Consider the following 12562-nt stretch of genomic DNA (forward strand, 5'->3'; position numbering starts at 1 on the left):
TTTCTTGTCCAAAATTCATAACATGTTTTATGTCTCTATGTTGCAAAAGTATGTGCATGATCCCTCCTTGATATTGGATACAGTCGAGTTAGTATTAAAAATCTAGAATGACTTCAGTATGAGTGAGAAACCCATAGAAATCTTAGATGCGAAAGAGCTGAAGTTGTGAAACAAAGATATATCATTGGTATTAGTCAGTTGGGGTCATCACAAAAAAAAATAAGGCTACATGGGAGTTTGAATCAGACATCCATGCATAATTTTCATAATTGTTTCTAGGTAAGATTCATGACAAATCTTCTTTTAAGGAGGATAGAATTGTAAAACCCACAGACGAATTCGTCGGTTGGGGAAAGAAAAAAAGGAGGCCCTCGATAAATGAGGAAGACGGTTCCCCAACCATCTCCCTCACTCATCGTGGGAAAGGGGTGAGGATAAACCTCACCCCCTTATGACCAGCGGGTGGAGGGTGAGGCCTATCCTCACCTACCACGAAAACTCTATAAAGAGCTCTCACTGGGCACCCTCTTGCCCTTTGGATATATAGAGAGCGAGAGAGATAGTCTGAAAAGAGAGAGAGAGAGAGAGAGAGAGAGAGAGAGAGAGAGAGAATACCTCAAGAGTGTCGGGAAGGAGGGAGGCAGTCGTCAGAGTACCGTCGACGACCACCGTAGGTACGCCCTTCTCCTCCCTTTCTATTTATTTTGGAAGGTTGGCAGCCATGTCTACCGGCGTATTAAAAAAAACAATCTGGCAGCCATGGCTGCTGGCATTGTTGAGAGAGAGTGAAAGGGTCGGCAACCAGAGGTTGCCAGCAACCTCTGCAGTAAGGGGAGAGGGAAGTCGGGAAGGGCTTGTGCCCCTTCCGCCTTAAACCCCAACCTTGAGTCGGTAGAACCGACTCGATCTAGGGGGTAAACCAAACTGAGTCGGGTCTGTTGAATCTCGGGTCGGTCTGAGTATGACCTAGATCAAACCAGGAAAATAAAGCAAAACTTGGTCTTGGTCGACCATATCGGCCTGGGTGTGAACCCAGACTGGGTCAAGTCTGACCAAGACGGAGTCAGTTCGGTTCAGTCTAGACCAAGTATGGTCAACAGTTTCAAACTCGATTTGGTTGACCGAACCGGTTTTGACCAAATCATTTCGAGTCGGGTCTGATAGGGTCTCAGTTCTATGTTTGGATCTGGTTTGATTTGGATTAGACTGGATCTGGGTCTAGTTTTATCCTATCAGTCTGGACCGATCCAAGTTAAATCGGATCCAAACAAAAATTGGGTCTAGATCTGGTATGGAGTAGATGGAACAATATTGAATTGAGGAAAAAACTTGATGTGGATCCAGTTTGAGATTGTCCAGATCAGTTCTGGATCCAATATGTAGTTGGATCTAGATCCAACCCATAGTGGGATTGATCAGTTTTGGATCCAGATCAGAACTCGATCTGGATCCAGTTTATAATTTATTATGATTTTTTGAGAATTCAATTGAGTTTCAAATCAAAGCAAGTTGGGTTGAGAATAGTTTCAGTAAACTTAGTACTCTAAACTCAGACCAAAGTTGTTTTGACCTAGGATGAGTCAGGTCAAATCATAAGAGTTGAAATGACCAAATTACCCTTGTGTATACCCAATATCTGATTAAGTAAAATAGACATAAGTTTACACTCCAAACTCATAATTGAATGAGGTTTGGTGTGTTAGACTCGTATCGTAGAGAAGAATATTTTTGTCTTATGGTTTTGGTCAAATTAGAGGCACAAAAAATGAGGTCTGACGAGTCAACTCAAGAGGGGTATTTTGATAATTTTGTTAAAATATAGAGAAGGTATGTGTATTAATATGAAAAGATTTATGTAATTATCAGATTCTATTGTTAGAGCCACTTGAGATTCGATTACGATCAAAGTACAATATTTATATTCGAGGTAAGGGATATTATAAGTAATCTTATTTATGAATAAATCATATTGCATTGCATATTATTATTATTGGTGTATTTTATCATGTTTAGAAATGTAGCTCTTGAGTGTAAACATGATATGCCTAGAATGACCATGTATGAGTTAATTGCAATAAGATGACTATATGTACATGTCATACATATTATAAAATGATTATTTTATGATAACATATCTATGTTATAGTCTTTGAATAACATGCATTGTGATGAGATTGTGATTAGCCTTGAGTCCCTTGAATTTGGTCATGTCATTTTAATTTATATTGAGATTATCATGCTTTACCCCTTAAATCCCGAAAGTGATGACCTATGGAATGGGCTATCTGGTACGAGGCAAGAGTATACCTATCACGGAGAGTGGGCCGCCGATGATTTAACAACGTAGAGACCCTACCTCATTGCAATATTAGTATGATAGAAAGTATGAACCCTAATGCTATTGACATTGAGAATGAGATCCTTCGTGATTATTTCATGATGGCACTGATGAAAAATGAATGAGACCCGATGTAATGCCTCAGGATTTAAAAACCTTTAAAAATGCATAAAAAATTAAAGATTTTCTTTTCTTTTTAAACAAACAACGGAAGCGATTTTTGGCTTTCGGTTTTAAAGCTCGAGCACATTATATTTTACAAACCACAATATAAATAAAAACATAATAAAATTTATACAAGCATGATATACAAAATCTTTTATACAAGGTTCAGAAAATAAAACATTTATGAATAAATCCTAAATTAATCCTCGGATCTTGAGAATCTGGATTCTTCGATACCGTTTTTGTCCAACATCCACTGCTTTAAAATCTATTTCATATCTGAACCTGTAATCCCCATAAAATGTGGTTAGACTTATGATAGCCAGGTAAGCTATTAATCAAAACCACACAATTTAAATATTAAGCATGATGTCAGCAATTCAAATTTAAATAAAAATGCATGCATCAAAGAACAATTATGCAATTAAAAACATGATTATGTGTAGTATTATTAGGGCATATTTTTATAGCAATTTCTGTGAAAGAGAAGGTCTTTGTTTCGATATTTATCATCTCTCTGATACGGTAGAGGACTAGTCACATTTCATACAAAGCATTCTGGGGGTATATTGTTCTAATGTGAATTACCCGGATACCTGACTGAAATGGACTCTCAAAGCAAGCGGTCAATGATCGGGAAGTGTCTTGCAATGACGAGAAAAAGGAGAAACAGATGAATCTACTGACTGCGGCAATCTGAGGCCTATCACCTAGGATATGTTGATAGCCTCGGCCTCCTCAACCCGAGTGACTGGAGACCCTGAGGAATCTATCGCTCTCAAAAATTATCATCATAACAATGTCACTCTTTGTTGTACCACTACCCCTTCCAAGGTAGGCTAAACCTGAATGGGCCCGATGGGTTCTTTTATAGGACTTAACATTTTCAAACTTAGACAAAATAATCCAAATACTCATTTAGAATAAATACTATGGTCATATGTACCTAACCCACTCAATGTTGCTCTATAAAAATGAGCACTCGCATGTGAAGGCAGAACTTATTTAATTTTTTGTGTAGACATGATTCATACAACAAATGGGTGCCTTATCACACCTTTTTGGTTTAGAAAGCTCGCACAATAAAATCTTTCAAAAATCAACATGCTATACATAATTACTCTTTTTATCAAAATCAAAAATCATCTAAGCCTTGACTATTGCTTGGCCATGACACTTTATAAAAATTTTGATGATTTTAATTCAAACTCATAAAATTTGAAATCTTGTCATTCAAAGCCGGTATTTATTCATACAGATGCTAATATATCCATATGATCATAAATAAAATTTTAAATAATCATGCATGCATCAAAAACATGTCTACTATAAAAATTATATGATTTTGATGGAATAACTTACCTTGATTTCTGATAGAATGAGGTAGAACAGTATAAAGCACTCGTGCTTTGATTTATTCTGGTAAAATTTATTATATTAGATTATGTTTTTTATGCATGCATGATATTTAAAATTTTATTTATGATCATATGCATATTTTGGCATCTGCATGAATAAATACCTGCTTTGAATGACAAGATTTCAAATTTTATGAGTTTGAACTAAAATCGTCCAAACTTTTATAAAGTGCCATAGCCAAGCAATAGTCAAGGCTTAGATGATTTTTTATTTTGATAAAAAAAAGTTATTATGTGTAGCATGTTGATTTTTGAAAGATTTTATCATGCAGGCTTTCTAAACCAAAAAGGTGCGATAAGGCACCTATTTGTTGTATGAGTCATGTCTACACACAAACTTAAATAAGTTTTTCCTTCACAAGCGAGTGCTTATTTTTACAGATCCACATTGAATGGGCTGGGTACATATGACCCTAGTATTTATTCTAAATGAGTATTTGGACTATTTAGCCTAATTTTGAAAATGTTAAGTCCTATAAAAGAACCCATCGAGCCCATTCATGTTTAGCCTACCTTAGAAGGGGTAGTGGTATAGACAACAATGACACTATTATGATGATGATTTTTGGGAGCGATAGATTCCTCGAGGCCTCATGTCATTCTGGTTGAGGAGGCTGAGGCTATCGACATGTCCTAGGTGATAGGCCTGAGACTGTAGCAGTCAGTGGATGCATTTGTTTCTCCTTTTTCTCGTCATTGTAAGACTCTTTTCGGTCATTGACCGCTCGCTTTGAGAGTCTGTTTCAGTCAGGTATCCGGGTAATTCACATTAGAATAATATACCCCCAGAATACTTTGTCTAAAATGTGAGTGGTCCCCTACCAAATTAGGGGATGATAAATATCGAAACAAAGACCTTCTCTTTCACATAAATTGTTACAAAAATATGCCCTAATAATACTATGCATAATCATATTTTTAATTGCATAATTGTTCTTTGATGCATGTATTTTTATTTAAATTTAAATTACTGGAATCATGCTTAATATTTAAATTTTTTTATTTTGATTAATGCCTTACTTGACTGTCATAAGTCTGACCCTGTTTTATGGGGAATACAGGTTTAGATATAGAATAGATTTCAAAGCAATGGATGTTGGACAGAAGCGTCATCAAAGAATCCAGATTTCTAAGATCCCGAGATTAATTTAGGATTTATTCCTAAATGTTATATTTTTTAAACCTTGTGTAAAATATTTTGTATATAATGCATGTATAAATTTAATTTTGTTTTTATTTATATTGTGGTTTGTGAAATATAATGTGCCTGAGGTTTAAAACCGAAAACCAAAAATTGTTTCCACTGTTTGTTTAAAAGGAAAAGAAAATCTTTCAATTTTTATGCATTTTTAAAGTTTTTTAAATCTTGAGGCGTTACAAATGATATCTGAGCCAGGTTGGTAACAGTGGCAACAAGATGCGAGTAAGACGACCGTCACAGGTAAGGTATCTATTTCTAAATCCTGTTGATGCACATATATAAAATGTATCAATATTAAATTTGAAAGACATGTATGATGTGTGATGTTTGAAATGATGTTGATGTTAACTTAGCAATATGCTTAAGACTCATATTTATTGTAAAAACCTTGATTTTTGAGTAATTTTATTTAAAAATTAAATGCAGACGTTTAGGATTGACAAACCAATTTTTGAGATCAGGAATGGATTTACAATGAAATTTTGATGAATTTTGACTTTTATTTTTTCAAAATTGGACTTGAATTGACTTCAGAACACCCTCGACAAGTTCTAGGGGCAATTCGAGTAATTTCAGAGCCTTTTGGGGGTATTTTTGACATCGAGGGACATAGTTATTGATAATGCATAAAATGCATTATAAATTAAGCATCATATGCATGTAATTATCCACATTTTCATAGTTAAAACCCATGTGTAGGTTAGTCCAAGTGATAGAAAGCTACATTTCAAATTTCATCCAATTCCGAGTTAAATTGGCAAAATTATGAGCATTTTTGTGTAATGGAGCAAAACATGTCGAGATCCATATCCAGACCCATATAAAGCATGACATCATTTTGGATTTTGGATCATATTGGAGTATAATATCTCAATCCTTAGACCCATTCACATTTTTTCTAAAAGGGGCACCCAAAATTTTTTTAGGAGTTTTGAGTGTTTTTGAAAATACTTTTTCATAAAAGTGTTTTGAAATGTTTGAAAAAAGAAACAAAGAAATAAGGGGCGCCCCTCATTCTGATTTTTTGTCCAAGTGTTTGAGAACTCTCCACTACAACAGCACCACCTCCATTCTCCTTCCTCCATAGCCATTTCTTCTCACCGAGGAGTTTTCCAGGTGTTGCGTTGCCGAGGAGTTTTCCGGGTGTTGCGTCGCCGAGGAGTTTTTCGGGCGTCTTCCATTCTTCCTCCCTTTTCATCTCTTTTTTTTATTTTTTTATTTTTTTTGTCAATCATCCTCTCAATTTCTAATTTTTGTGTGCAGAAAACCAGCGGCCATTGAAGGATCTTATTCTTCGCACCGAGGAGTTTTTCGGGCCTTCAAACGAGCTAAGGAATTTCCCGGGCTCCTTCTTCTTTCCCATCTACCCTCCTTCGAACCCCGACCACCGGACCTTGCAAGAAGCTACTGGCTGAGCATGTATTTACAGAATTTGAGAAGAGGATGTGGGAGACCTCAGACTTTAAACCAAGCGTGGATCGTCCGGTAAGATCCTTGCTTCCTTTCATTTTTAATTTTTTAACTAGTTTGTGAAAATCGGCTCGACATAGTCTAGCCATTTTTTATGTTTCAATTTTTTTTATGTTCTGATTTTTTTACATCAACTTGAAAAGTGTAAATCCAAGTTTTCTGATAGCCTATGGTTGAGTCTTGTATTGTTTTAACGTATACAAACTTCTATTTTTTTATTTTGCTTTTTAGATAAAATTGATAGCCATCTTTTCTTGAAACTCGAAGTTCAACAATGGTTGTTGTCTTCTCCATAGAGAGAGGCAGCCATTGATGAACCTTGAAGCCTCAAAATTTTTAGTAAGTTCATTTTTTTTAGTAAGTCTTTAATGTTGGATTCACTGCATTTGGTCATTATGTTTTTAGTAGTCAATAACTAGGTAATTAACATATACATCTAAGTTTTTAGCAAATAGTCATTCACATTTTTTTTCTATCATTCCAATTGTACCCAGGCATTTAGTCTAGATATTAGCTAGGTTAGATTGTATTTAGTAGCTTATTATAATTTTCAAATTTTGAATTGTATGAAGGGCATTTTGGGAAATTCGAAGCAATAGACGATTTTGGCAAATTGGGTGGTTTCCAAATTTTGTGAGATTTTATTTTAGAAAGTTTGGGTCTTCCTTGAAGACCCAGACTAGAGGGATCTCTTCTTGATCCAATTAAGTAAGGTGATTCAAAAATTGAATCACCTTAATTTTCAAAATTCTTGATTTAAGGAAGGGATCTCCTCCTAATTAGAGGATTTTAGTAAAAAATGTGTGGGCCCACTAGGGCTGGCGTTTTTTACTTTGAAAGGTCAATTTTTTTTTAAGGTAAGATGTCATGAGCCCACCTCAATTCCATTTAGCCTAACTATTTATTAATTGCCTTTTCCTAGTTAGGTTATATTCATATATAGGCATGTTGCATATTTTATCATTTATTTAGGTAAGTGTTAATTAGGAATTGATATTGCCTAATCATTAACATTGCATATATTCTTTTAACTGCATTAATTTTTTATCTTTTATGTTTAATTAGATCTTAAGTAGGTCCCACATAGGGGACAATTTATATTAGTTAGTTGTTTCATTCTTTTGATTAGATTAGATGTTGACGTGTTTAGTCTATTGTTTAGTTAATTTCTCACAAGGTAATGTTGTGTGTCTTTTTAGTTTTAAGTCGAGCATAATTATTGCTTTCTTTAGTGTAGTTTAGCTTAGTGTAGGTCTGTTATGCCTGGTTATTAAATCAGCATAGTGCCATTAGTGCTTGAATTGGTTATCTTTCATTCTTGAATTGCATTTTAGAACAAAAAATTATAGTCAGTTGCACTCATCATTTCATGTCAAAAATTTTAGAGTTTTGAATTCAAACCAGTTCTATTCTCTTCATTCAAGTGTTCTTTGATTGCAGACCAAAGTTCAACTCATTCAGACTTGATTTGGTTAGACTTTTAAGCGTTTTCCAAAAACCGGTCTCTCAAAAACTTAAATTCCAAGACAGATCAATTTCTAGATTTTAGGTATTCGTGAAACACTAATATCTGGATATTCTGGATGAATTTATGAGTTCTGTAAAAAGGGTTTGATTTCTGCACGTGTCAAGAATCCAACAAAACAAATTTCATCAAATTTGGATTCCATTTGACCCTTCAAATCATATATTTTTTGAAGTCTGTCAGAAAGTCAATTTTGCACTATAGCGACGGCAAAACAGACATTTCAGTAGTTAATTAGATTTCTCTAGTTTTTCGTATTTTTCTGCAGCTTACATAGTTTAATTTCATAATTAGTGTAGTTAGTTTTAGAATAAATTAGTTGTTTTTATAAAATTAGTATAGTAATATAGTTTTTATTACAAATTAATTGTCAAAAGTATTTTTAGAATTAAGTCTAGTTATATATTTGAATTAGTTGCAATAACTTTATTTTCTAACTTGTTATTTTTCTTTTTATAGGTTTACAAGCATACAGCAGGTCAAAAGGCATTTTAATGTCAATAGAGTAAATGCAATACATGCAAAAAGATAAAAATACCCTTTTGGACTTGAAGAAGTGCTTGAGCAACATAGTTTAGAATTTTTTATGTTCTTAGTTAATGTTTGTTCATGTTGATGATTGAATTAATTTTGTACTTGTTATTGTAAACATTTTGAAGTATTAATAAATTGAATTATTAGATTTGAATATTGGATATTATCTCGTTTCCTGTGGATTCGACCCATACTCACCACGACTATGGAAGTTCAGTTTTTATATTTGGTGGCCAATTTTCCAAAACTATTGTTGAATTTTTTTTTTAAATCATTGCTTAAAAAGGTCCAACCAAATTTTTGGCGCCGTTGTCGGGGAACGGTGATTGATATCTAACATTTCTAATATTTAATTTTATTGATATTTATTTTTTTAGTTAGTAGGATTAATAAGTAAATATAGGATTTCACCTAGTTAGTACATATAGGATTCACTTGTTGTTTTTCTAAGCTTCGCTCATTTGCATAATCAAAGGAGAGAATAGATAGGTGAGTTTTAGAGAACTTAGTTTGTGATTTCCTTTATTTATACTAATTGTGTGAATTAGATTAAAATTTTGTTTGAATTTCGTAGAGTAGTTTAAATTAGTCTGAATTTGTTTGAATTATTATTATTTGCATTTTATTGAGTACTTTGTGAATTTTGTTGTGCGTTTAGATTAGATTAGATAGTATAGAATAATTATGATAGTCAATGTATGCAAGGGTAGAGAGCTTTAAGAGTCCCTCTTCAATCGTTTGATCTAGAACCAGAGCACATTTTGAGGAGATCTAGAAGTCTAGATCGAATGGTGGAGCAGATAGAGGAGCAGCGTAATGAAACTCGTTCTTTGAGGAATTTCTTTATCCTTAATCAGTACACCCAGGCGTCTGCCATTAGGAGACCTGAGATAGGAGTGCCTCAATATGAGATCAAGGCCATCATTATTCAAATGTTACCTTCATTCTATGGCTTTTCTCATGATGACCCATATCGGCATCTCGATGAGTTTCTCGAGATATGTTCAATGGTCTAGATCAATAACTTCAGAGATGATGCTATGAAGTTGATACTCTTTCCGTTCTCTCTGAAGGACAAGGTGAAGCATTGGTTCAAGACCTTGAACTCAGGACAAATTGAGACATGAATTCAATTGCAGCAGTTCCTGAGAAAGTATTTTCCCATAGGTCGCACAAATCAATTTAGGAGAGCCATCACCAACTTTTTAGAGGTGGATGGTGAGCAATTTCATGAGACATGGGAACGAATAAAGGACCTGCTTAAGAAATGCCCACATTATCAGGTGCCCAGGTGGTAGGTAGTGCAGAGTTTTTATGATAGTCTGTCAAAGAGGAACAAACAAATGATTGATTCATCATGTGGTGGTATATTCATGTTGAAGAGCAAAGACGAAGCATGGGGGTTATTTAAGACATAATCTGAGAACTCCCTTCATCATACGACTTCGTCTTCAACATCTCGATTTGAGAAGTTTGCACCGAGTGGTCTCAAGAAGGTGGGCTACTAGAGGTAGGTCCTACTAATGTGATTCAGAGTAAGGTTGATATGCTTGTGCATAAGTTAGACCAACTTCTAGCTGGACCATCCTATCAGCAGACAGTGTGTACCTTGTGCTCCAGTCCAACCCATCATGTCACTGAGTGCCCTTCGACAACTCAATGTCCTGAATTTGTCCAAGAACAAGTTCAGTCCGCTTAGGGATTCTCCAGACCCATGCATAATCTATTTTCATCTACATATAATCCAGGGTGGCGAAATCATCCCAATTTTTCATGGAAGAACACACAAATTTCAGTCCCTCCCACTCAGCAGGTTAGGCCCAACATTCACATGCAGACATATCAGAGGCCTAGTTACCCTCAGTCATCCCCTACTTATCCCTCTGTTATTCCTCAGGAGCTTCCACAACAGTCATCTTTCGAGGTGAGACTTCTCCAAGCATTTCAAGAGGTAAAAATCTTCAATCAAAATGCCTTCGAGAAGTGTAATCAAGTATTGAATATCCATACACAGTCTATTGCCAAACTCGAGACACAAATGGGTCAGTTAGCAGAGGCATTGGGTAGGAGAACCAATGGTAGCTTGCCTTGCCAGTCTGTCATGAATCCTAAGGGTAAGGAGCATAGTTCTGGAGGCCTGTACATGACTGATACATCAAAACAACATGCCAAAGCAGTTATGGCCCTTAGGAGTGGACATGAGTATCATGTCGAACCGATACAGAGGATAGATGAGTCAGACATGATCATACCATCTACTTTGGCTCAGTCATATCCCTCTGATGAAGACAAAGATAGAGGTGAGTCTTCTCACAAAGAGAAGTACCCCCTGATGTATATTCCCAAACCACCCTATCAGAAGGCCTTAGAATCTCCCACAAGCATAGGAAAGCAGAGAACAAAGGTGCAGGACATGCTTGAGATCTTCAAGCATATACAAATCAACCTACCCTTTCTAGATGTCATTTAGCAGATACCGGCATATGCCAAATTTCTCAAGGAACTATATACACCAAAGAGGAAATCTAGAGGAAAAGTTCTTACCAAGGTCCTTCTGACCGAGTAGGTGAGTTCGGTGCTTCAGCATCAGACCCCACCAAAGCTCAATGACCCTGGTGCCTCGATTATTTCATGCGTCATAGGAAATATTCAGATTGAGCATGCATTGTTAGACCTTGGGGCAAGTGTAAACATCTTGCCTAGATATTTCTATGATTCTTTTGGGCTAGGAGAAATGAAGCTGACTCCTATGACACTTCAGCTAGCAGATCCTTCTATGAAGGTACCGAGAGGTATTTTGGAGGACATGCTAGTGAAAGTGAAGGATTTTTATTTCTCAGTCAACTTCATTATCCTAGATAGGGAGGATGTGGATAGCCAGTGCCAGACTCCTATCATCTTAGGCAGACCATTCTTGGCAACGACTAATGCATGTATCAATTATAGGACAGGAGTCATGGACCTATCATTCGGCAATAGGAAAGTCAGATTTAATATTTTTAATGCTGCCATAGGTCCAGCTGGAGATAAAGCGTACTTCGAGATTGATATTGTACATGAGATAGTGGAGGCACAGCCCGAGTTATATATGACAAGCGATCCATTAGAGTTGTATTGTACAGTAGAAGATAGTCAAGATAGTGATAGGATATATGTGTCTTCAGTTGTGTCAGGTACCCATCCTTGGCGAGAGTATGTTGATCCTCTCTCACCACTTGCTGAGACCCCAGCCCGATCTTCCATTAAGTCTCCTCCAGATCTTGAGTTGAAGCCCCTTTCAGACTCACTCAAGTATGCATATTTGAGAGACAAAGAGACATTGCCTGTAATCATCTCTTCGCAAGTCACTGAGGAGCAGAAGATTAGATTGATTGAGGTTTTGAGAGAGCACAAGACAACAATCGGCTGGGTAGTAGCGGATCTTAGAGGGATAGATCCTTCCTTCTGCATGCACTAGATTCATTGTGACGAGGATTCCAAATCGGTGTGAGATATGCAAAGGAGGTTAAATCCCAATATGAAAGAAGTGGTGAAGAAGGAGGTGGTCAAGTGGTTAGATGTAGGGATAATCTACCCTATTTCAGATAGATAGTGGGTCAGTCCAGTTCAGGTGGTTCCAAAGAAGTTTGGACTCACTGTTGTGGAGAGTGAAAAAGGGGAGAGTATTCCGATGGGGACCACCACAGGGTGGCGAGTGTATATAGTTTATAGGAAGTTGAATGCTGCAACATGGAAGGACTACTTTTCGTTGCCATTCATCGATCAAATTTTGGAGAGACTCGCCTGGCAGAACTACTACTATTTCTTAAACAAATATTTTGAATATAATCAGGTAGTTGTCCATCCTGACGATTAGGAGAAGACCACATTTACTTGTCTGTATGGCACATTTGCATTCAGACGTATGCCAT

This window comes from Nuphar pumila, chromosome 8 (assembly GCF_984573655.1).
Source record: "Nuphar pumila chromosome 8, dmNupPumi1.hap1.1, whole genome shotgun sequence".
NCBI lineage: Eukaryota > Viridiplantae > Streptophyta > Magnoliopsida > Nymphaeales > Nymphaeaceae > Nuphar > Nuphar pumila.